General features: G+C 40.1%; 1 long non-coding RNA gene across 1 annotated transcript; it reads right to left on the bottom strand.

Moving 5' to 3' along the window:
• Positions 1–209: 209 nt before the first annotated feature.
• On the bottom strand, positions 210–9,860 carry LOC145545309 (uncharacterized). Its single transcript, XR_014081998.1, has 3 exons — positions 9,750–9,860; positions 7,411–8,369; positions 210–1,963 (listed from the first exon to the last, which is right to left on the bottom strand). It is a non-coding gene; the product is annotated as an uncharacterized LOC145545309 (long non-coding RNA).
• Positions 9,861–10,115: the final 255 nt, after the last annotated feature.

Below are 10,115 nucleotides of genomic sequence, written 5' to 3'. Positions count from 1 at the left end.
GCTTTTCAAAGCCCTTAATCTCCAGACCACAGGACCTGTCCTAAAGAATCTCCCAGTCACCTGCTAACGTTCTGCAAACTCCCATGAAGAGGGCAGCTTAGGGGCACAGCTATCTGGGGAGAAATCAGGTTATATTTTCCCAAATCACCTGTCCAGGCCAGATACTCATACCTGCATAAGAGATAAGTAAATATATACTGTGCTATCAATGAAATTTAGGAGGTTATTTATTGCAGCAGCTGTGTTACATACCTAGTTAGTTACTAGGTAATTAGTTCAGATACTAGTTACTAGTTCAGGTACTCACATTGAAATCAAAGCCCTGGTGAAGTCATGTTGCCAAAACTTGGCCTCTGTTCACCGATGCCAAGTAGAAACATGGAGACCGTTTTGGGTGAAGTACAAAAGAATAGCCGTTATTTCTTTTCCAGGCAAAGGGGGCCAGAGCAGGCTAATGCCCTCAAGACTGTGTAGTCACGAGGAGTTTTATAGCATTCAAGGAGCAGGGCAAGGACAATTCTCAGCTTGGTTGGCATCAAGGTGAAGTTTCAAGCATCTTCAGTCTTCTGGTCTCAACCAGTCTAGGATCAGTGTTCTGATGGTCAGCAGTTTTCATCTGGAGAGGATCCACTTCCTGTAAAAACAGCTTAGGAAGGTATGTCAGGCCTCTGTCTATATCTTTCAGGGAACTTGGAGTTCAGTGATTCAGCCATATGGCAGAATTATAGTCTAAACTGCTACCAATTTCCCAGCCCAACAACTAGTCTTTGTTTCTGCATCTTCATATTTCCTGATGACTGACTCTTGAGCTGGCATTCTACTTCAAAAGACAAGAAGACCAGAACTTGTACATGGGTTCAGTCATGGCCGAGTGAAACCAGCGAAGGCAGTCTCTTCGTCCTCTCCTCTGCTCTCCTGGTGGCGGTTCCTCTTCACTGTGACCTGCCGCTGGCCAAAGGGGAATGGCTGGTCTCAGGGCTGCAAACACTGCTGCTACTGCCACGCCCTGCGGTTTCCTGGGTCCTCACACACACCCCTCACCACCCGCGGCCTCTCCTGGGTAGTCTCTCACTTCCAGGCCTCAGTCTTCTGCCCAGACTTGGGGGAGGCACCAGATGCAGGGACCAGAAAACAAGCACTGACAGTAGACCAGATGACAGTAGGTATCCCTCAGTCTGGATGTCACATACCGGCTTTGTTTTATTTATTGATTTCTTTTTACCTGCTTTGTTTTAACCCAGTTCTGCTTCCTGTGGTTCATTTCTCAGGGCTTCAGGGCAGAAGAGGAAGTCAGAACAGGCATCAGTAGGATGCCTGAAGGTTGCTGGTCTTTGGCTCCTCTTCAAACTGCCGAGTGCCTGATGGGAATTGGTGGACTAACGGTGGATCTAAGAGAACGAACCTCTGCTCAGGCTCTCTGCCATGCTGGGTGCCTTCCTGGCAGAGCAAAAGAAAGTTTGCAGAAGGCATCACAGCCTGGCAATCACCTTGGCCTAGCAGAGATGCGGACAAGGCTTTGTCTCTTTGAGGTTCAACCTGAGGTAACCAAGACTTCTGAGGACAGAAACTCTGGTTGAGGACACGCATCCATACTCAGAAGGCATTGATTTGTGGTTTGTTAGGAGTGTTATCTCTCAGGAGGCACAGATCAAAATCATTGAAACATACTCCTGTATTACAAAATAGGGGAATTTTATAAAAACCCAAACTACAATGTTATATAAATTGTCAAGAATTAGGATTGGAGTTGGCAAGAAATAAGGGTGTTTTTTTAAGTAAGAATTGATTGGAGTTCAAAATGGTTACATAGTTGCAGGTAGGGGAAGGGGGTACTTTGAAACTATGTTTGCAGCTGGCCTGCAGCTTGCAGATATTGTTCCAAAAATGCTTGGGATCTTCCCTGGTGGTCTGGTGGTTAAGATTCCAAGCTTCTACTTCATGGGGCACAAGTTCCATCTGCATGCTGGAGGGCATGTCAAAAAAAAAAAAAAAAAAAAAACAAAGCTGGTGGTATTCTTGAGTTTGGTATAGTCCCTAAAGTTCAAGTTCTCAGAGATATAAGAATATGTCTGACACCACATCCATGGATGGCTACCTTGCTCCATTTTGAATGTGTGAACCAGTTATTTCATTTTAACTTTTAAATGATCTTGAATATGTCATCACCTGTTTCCATCACCCTTTCTTGGGGTGATCAGATTTATTAGTTCAGTTGGAACAGAGTTTACAAACATACTCTTAAAACAAGACAGTAACTGCAGAAAGTGGGCTTTGAACAATTTTTTTTTCTAGTGAATTATTTTAGTCCTTGAAATGATTTAGAATTTTCACCAAGTGGTGATAATAAAAAGAAGATGACTCTTTAGAAGACAGTTTGGCAGTTTCTTAAGACATTATTATACTCATCATATACGAAAATCTCACTTTTTGATTATATACTCATCATATGATCCAAAAATTACACAAATAATTTGAAAACTAATATTTTTGCAAAATATGCACAAGCATGTTTATAGCAGTTGTATTCATGATTGCCAAAACTTGGAAGCAGCCAAGATGCCTGTGAATATACAAATGACTAAGCACACTTTAGACTCTCCAAACAATGGCATAATATTCTGGGGCTTAACAAAGAAGTTATTAAGTCAAGAAAAACATGAAAGAACCTTTAATGTAGGTTACTAGGTGAAAGAAGTCAACCTGAAAAGGCTACATACTGTAGATTTCAACATCTTTGCAAATTCAGGAAAAGGCAAAACTATGGAGACAGTGAGAAGATCTGTCTGAAGGGCCAAGGTGGAGAGGTTGAAAGGGATGAAAAGGTGGAGCCCAGGGGACTGTTAAGGCAGTGAAACTATGCTATATGATACTGCAGTGATAGATTCAAGTTATACATTTTTCAAGATCTGTAGCATACACAACACAAAGAGTGAACCCTAGACTATAGACTTCAGATAATAATAATAATAATAATAACAATAATGTAGCAAAGAGCTAACATCCATCCTTCTCAAATTCTTCCAAAAAATTGCAGAGGGAGGAACACTCTCAAGATCATTCTAAGAAACCACCATCATCATGATGCCAAAACCAGACAAAGGTATTTCAAAAAAAGAAAATTATAGGCCAATAACAATGATGAACATAGATGCTAAAATCCTCCACAAAATACTAGCAAACTGAATGCAACAATGCATTAAAAGGATCACACACCATGATCAAGTAGGATTTAGCTCAGGGAGGCAAGGATTCTTCAATATATGCAAATCAATCAATGTGATACATCATATTAACAAATTGAAGAAGAAAAACCTTATGATCATCTCAAAAGATGCAGGAAAAGCTTTTGACAAAATTTGATGTCCATTTATGATTAAAGAAACTCTCCAGAAGATGGGCAGAGGGAACCTACCTCAATATAATAAAGGTCATATACATCAAATCCACAGCAAACTTTGTTCTCAATAGTGAAAAACTGAAAGCCTTTCCTGTAAGATCAGGAACAAGACAAGGTATCCAAACTGGAAGAGAAAGAAAACAATCACTGTTTGCAGATGACATGATAGTATACATAGAAAATCCTAAAGATGCCACCAGAAAACCACTAGTGGTAATTAATGAATTTAGTAATGTTTCAGGATATGAAATTAATACACAGAAATCTCTTGCATTCATTCACACTAACAGCATAAGATTATGAAAGAAAAACCCAAGAAATAATTCCATTTACCATTGCAGCAAAAAAATAAAATACCTAGGAATAAATCTACCTAAGAGGCAAAAGGCCTGTCCTCAGAAAACTAAAATATACTAATGAAAGTAATCAAAGATGACACAAACAGATGAAGAGATATAACATGTCCTTGGATTGGAAGAATCAATATTGTGAAAATTACAATACTACCCTAAACAAACTACAGATTTCATGTAATCATTATCAAATTACCAAGGGAATTTTTCACAGAATTAGAGCAAAAATTTTTACAATTTGCATGGAAACACAAAAGACCCTGAAAAGCCAAATCTTGAGAAAGAAAAACAGAGCTGGAAGAATCAGTCTCCTTGACTGCAGACAATAGGGCAAAGCTATAGTCTGCAAAACAGTATGATACTGGCACAAAAAATAGACATACAGGTTAATGGAAGAGGATAGAAAGCCCATAAATAAACCCACTCACCTATGGTCAATTAATCTATGACAAAAGAGGCAAGCCTACGCAATGATGGAAAGACAGTATCTTCAACTGTTGAAAACATTGGACAGCAACATGTAAAAAAATGAAAGTAGATTATGCTTTAACACCATACACAAAAATAACCTCAAAATGGGTTAAAGACCTAATTGTGAAGTGGGAAGCAATAAAACTCCTACAGGAAAACATAGGCAGAGCATTCTCTGACATAAATCGCAGCAATATCTCTTTCAACCCATCTCGCAGAATAATGGAAGCTAAAACCAAAATAAACAAATGATACCTCATTAAACTCAAAAGCTTTTGTATAGCAAAGAAAACCATAGACAAAATTTAGAAAGACTAGGAGAACTCACAGATTGGGAGAAAATAATTGCCAATGATATGACTGACAAGAAATGAAGTATCCAAAAAAATTGCAAACAGCTTAATATCATCAAAACAACCTAATAAAAAAATCAGCCAAAGACCTAAATAGATATTTCTCCAAAGAAGACATACAGATAGCCAAGAGACACATGAAAAGATGTTCAACATCTCTAATTACTAGAGAAATGTAAAACAAACTACAATGAGGTATCACCTCATACCAGTGAAAATGGCTATCATCAAAAACTCTAAAAAATAAATGCTAGAGAGTATTTGGAGAGAAGGGAATCCACCTACACTGTTGATGAAAATGTAAATTGGTATAGCCACTATGAAGAACAGTATGAAGATTCCTTAAAAAACTAAAAGAGAACTACCATATGACTCTGAAATCCCAGTCCTGAGCATGTACCCAGAGAAAAACATGATCCTAAAAGATACATGCATCCCAATGTTCACTGCAGCACTGTTAACAATAGCCAAGACAAGGAAGCAACATAAATGTACATTGACAGAGGGATGGATAAGGAAGATGCAGTACATATACACAGTGGAATATTACTTACTGTTAAAAAGAACAAGATACCATTTGCAGCAAAATGGATGGACCTAGAGATTGTAATACTGAGTGAAGTAAGTTAGACAGAGAAGGAGAAATATTGTTTGGCATCCCTTATATACAGAATCTAAAAAGAAATGATATGAATTTACTTATTTACAAAACAGACCCACAGACCTAGAGAATAAATATATGGTTGCCATGGGGAAGGATGTGGGGGAGGGATAGTTAGGGAGTTTGGGATCAACATGTATACACTGTTATTTTTAAAATGGATAACTGACAAGGACCTACTGTATAGCACAGTAAACTTTGCTCAATGTTATATGGTAGCCTGGAAGGGAAGGGAGTTTGGAGGGAAATGGATACATGTATGTGTATGGCTGAGTCCTTTTGCTGTGCATCTGAAACTATCAAAACATGATCAGTTGGCTATACTCCAATAAAAACTTAAAAAAAAAATTGTAGATCTTTATAGCAATATTAGTAGCACTACATTATTGTTTTTAATGTCTGTATTGTTTTCTGTAGTATTGTTTAGTAGCCTCCCAGGCCCTTCTGTCCATGGGACTTTTCAGGTAAGAATACTGGAGTGGGTTGCTGTTTCCTTCTCTAAGTGTATAGTATAAATGTACCATAATTTAACCTAGCTCATATGTATAGACATTAAATTTTTTTATAATTATTTTACTATTTTAAATATTTTTGAAATAAGTATCATATAGGAATCCATTTATTTCCTTATGATAAACTCTTTGAATGAGATTTGCTTGGTCCACAATTTCTTGATACATAAAAGATTTTCAAATATTATTAAAAAGTTTTCTATATTAATAAAATGCATACCTATATTGAAATAGAGGAAAGCAATAGAATGGGAAAGACTAAAGATCTCTTCAAGAAGATTGGCAATATCAAGGGAACATTGTATGCAAGAATGGGCATGATAAAGGACAGAAAAGGCAAGGACCTAACAGAAACAGAAGAGATTAAGAAGAGGTGGCAAGAATACACAGAAGAACTGTACAAAAAAGTCTTAATAACCTGGATAACCACAATGATGTGGTCAGTCAACTAAAGCCGGGCATTCTGGAGTGTGAAGTCAAGTGGGCCTTAGGAAGTGTTATTATGAACAAAGGTAGCAAAGGTGACAGAATTCCAGTTGAGTTATTTCAAATCTTAAAAGATGATGCTGTTAAACTGCTTCACTCACTATGTCAGCAGAAAACTCAACAGTGGCTACAGACAGGACTGGAAAAGGTCAGTTTTCATTCCACTCCCAAAGAAGGGCAGTGTCAAAGAATGTTCAAACCACTGTACGATAGAGCTCATTTCACATGCTAACAAGGTAATGCTCAAAATTCTTCAAGCAAGGCTTCAGCAGTACATGAACGGAAAACTGCCAGATGTACAAACTGGGTTTTGAAGAGGCAGAGGAAGACATCAAATTTCCAGTATCTGTTAGATGTGTTAGGAGAAGCACACTGATTGAAACCGCCCACCCTGGTCAGGCACCATAGCAACCATTTGCATGAGTTGTTTTACGACAGGAAGTCCTGCTAAGGAACACAGAACTAATAAGCCACCAACCACCATCAACTCTAAGAGCTCGTAAAAGGTCAAAAGGAGACACTGCGTGTCAGTCCACTTCCCAGAATCCCTCTCGCTAGCATCCATCTTGGCTGAACAATGCATGTGCCACCAGGAAAGACTCTGTATTAGAATGATTGGCCAAAGACCACCCGGAAACTAATCCCATCACCATAAAACCCGAGACTGCGAGCCATGTGGCAGAGCTGTTCTCCTGGGTTCCCTTACCCTACTGCTCTCCACCTGGGTGCCCTTTCCCAATAAAATCTCTTGCTTTGTCAGCACATGTATCTCCTCGGACAATTCATTTCCGAGTGTTAGACAAGAGCCCAGTTTGGGGCCCTGGAAGGGGTCCCCCTTCCTGCAACAGATGGAGAAAGCAAGGGAGTTCCAGGAAAACATCTACTTCTGCTTCATTGACTATGCTAAAGCCTTTGACTGTGTGAATCACAACAAACTGTGGAAAATTCTTAAAGAAATGGGAGTATCAGAGCACCTTACCTGCCTCCTGAGAAACTGGTCAAGAAGCAACAGTTAGAACTGGACATAGAATAATGGACTGGTTCAAAACTGGGAAAGGAATATGTCAAGGCTGTATATTGACATCAGCTTATTTAACTTACATGCAGAGTACATCATACAAAAGGATGGCTGGATGAATACATATGTATATTATTAATAAAATTGAAGATGCCTTACCACAAGCTCTAATGTGATGCAGTCAAGACAGACATCATTATTTCCACTTTATATTTGACTTAAAAAGGTTCAGTTCAGTTCCGTCACTCAGTCGTGTCCGACTCTTTGCGACATCATGAATCGCAGCACGCCAGGCCTCCCTGTCCATCACCAACTCCCAGAGTTTACCCAAACTCATGTCCATCGAGTCGGTGATGGCATCCAGCCATCTCATCCTCTGTCATCCCCTTCTCCTCCTGCCTCAATCTTTCCCAGCATCAAGGTCTTTTCCAATGACTGGACTCTTCACATCAGGTGGCCATGTTTAGAGTCATCTCTTGTGCTGTTGGAAATGTACATGAAGCAGGAGCTAAATGAACTCCAGGCTGTACAGCTGGACTTGTCCCCTGTGGACAGATATCCCAACATAAAGAGGAGGAGGAGCTAAGCCCTGCCCAGATATGAGATAGTATTTTTCTCATTCTCAAGGTCCATAGGAGCTTTCCAAGAATACACCCGCAGCAAGGCTCTTTGTAGATCAAAAAGGGAGTAATGTCAACCTGCCCACAGGCCGCTTCACTAGAACCCATCTTGGCTAAGAAATGTGGGTACACACATGGGAGGAAACTGACATATACAAAATATGGACTCAGAATCAGCCAAAGCAAGATGTTTGGCCAAAGGAAACCCAGAAGAAAACCTCACAAAAATGATTCAAACTACCACAAGGACCCGATGCTCTGGGCTTGGCAGTGTGTGCCTATTCACATGTACTCTTTTCCTGCCTAATAATGTTTCACTTTTTTCACTAGTTTTGGTTTCTCTGTGGAAATTCATTTTTCTGGAAATGAATCCTAACGGCCAGGATTCAGCACTCGGCCTGACTTCAATCTCTGGCCAGAAATCAAAGTCCTGTTTCAAGTCCCTGCAGGTTGAGGCCACCCAAGCTCAGACGTCTTCACAAAAACCTTTGCCTTTCTCTGTTCAGGTGAAAAAAAAAACAAAAAAAAACCAAGGAGACCTTAGAGATAGCATAGCATGAAGATAAAAGAAACTTATGTCCCTGAATTTCCACGTGGAAGAAAGCTGCATTCTAACTAGAAACGCCTATATTTCACAGCTACATGAGTGATAAGTAAATATACACTGTGCTGTCAATGAAATGTAGGAGGTTATCTATTGCAGCAGCTGTGTAACGTATCTAGTCAGAGTGGCAGCTTCATTTTTTCCACATTTTTTGCATTACTAATCACTTCTTATCCAGTCACCAAATATCTGCAGATTGTTTGCTACAATGGTAGGTGCTGAGAAACAAAAGCTCTGCAAATTCTGATGAAGAAGAGGAAGCAGGCACCTGGGCCTTGTGTGGGAGAGCTCTGGATGGATTTCCCAGAATGGCTGAGGCGAGGTTAGTGTCTTCTCTGGTGTCTAGTCAAGAGAGGGACATTTTAAAAGATCATGGTTTATAGTACCACCAAAAACCTGACGGAGCTAAGAGCAATGACAAATTGAAATTATAATAGAGTGATCATTATAGTTATAATGAAGTGTTCAGCATACAAAAATGGAGTTGGAAGGCGAGGGTCCGATTTCAGAATTCAAGAACTAGAACTTCTTTGTATCTTTGTATTATTGTACCACACAAAAGTACAGAGCAACACCTGCCAGTTCCTGTGGCCTCAAGGTACCCTGAGAAATCTTGTTGTCACCCTCAAGATCTCCCTCCCTCCCTTTCCTATGTTTGTGTTAAGCAAGGACTCCCAATCCTTGCTTAACACACTTCACTTCTCATCAACTAAAGTTTTAATGCTTGAGAAAAAAGTTCTGTAATGAACCCATGGCTTCTCGCATTTAAAAAAATAAATAAATAAACGTCCTCCTTTTTTTTTTTTAGTATGTCAGTCACAACTCAGAGCTTCCTGCATCTGTGTCTCCAAGGTGGGGCTCTAACAATCAAGCCAAAAAATGCCTCTTCTTCTCAATCAGGTCCTTGTTTCTGAAATTTCAGTTAATAAAAGCAATACATTATGAAAACGGTGACACACTTAACCTGCATGACACCAGGAAGGGAACTTTTTTTTTTTTTACCACACCCTTATTCTGCCAGAGGGAGCTTAAGGCTCTTCAGACAAAGTGGAAAGACAAGTCTCCCCAAGAACACTGGGACCTTTGTCTTTCTGGAAAGGAGAGGAATTCAGGCCAGTTCCAAAGGGATCTCAACTTTTCAATTATGATACAATCCTGGGAGTGAGGTAGGCGGAGATATAAAAGGGGGAAAGACCCTGAACTAGGTCACTAAGAACGTCTGCCGCCCTCTCTCAGCCTTTCAAAGCCCTTAACCCCTAGACTACAGAGCTTACCCTAAGGAATCTCCCAGGCACCCATTCAAGTTCTGCAAACTCCTGTGAAGACGGCGGCTTAGGCACACAGCCATCTGGGGAGAAATCAAGTCAAATTTTTTCAAATCACCCAACCAGTCCAGATGTTCACCCCCTATTGGAACAGGCCTGGAGAATTTGCAACCTGCTTGAGACCAAGAAGGCAGTTTCTTCGTTCTCTTCTCCTCTAGGCGGTAGCTGTTCCACTTTCACTATGACTTTGCTCTGGACCAGAGGTGGCCAACAGAGAAGGAAATGGCAACTCACTCCAGTATTCTCTCCTGGAGAATCCCAGGGAAGGAGGAGCCTGGTGGGCTTCCATCTATGGGGTCGCACAGAGTCGAACAC

The sequence above is a fragment of the Giraffa tippelskirchi genome, chromosome 4, assembly GCF_054371585.1.
Source record: "Giraffa tippelskirchi isolate mGirTip1 chromosome 4, T2T-mGirTip1v1.2.pri, whole genome shotgun sequence".
In the NCBI taxonomy this organism is placed as follows: domain Eukaryota; kingdom Metazoa; phylum Chordata; class Mammalia; order Artiodactyla; family Giraffidae; genus Giraffa; species Giraffa tippelskirchi.
This window is presented reverse-complemented; position numbering and strand designations above follow the sequence as displayed.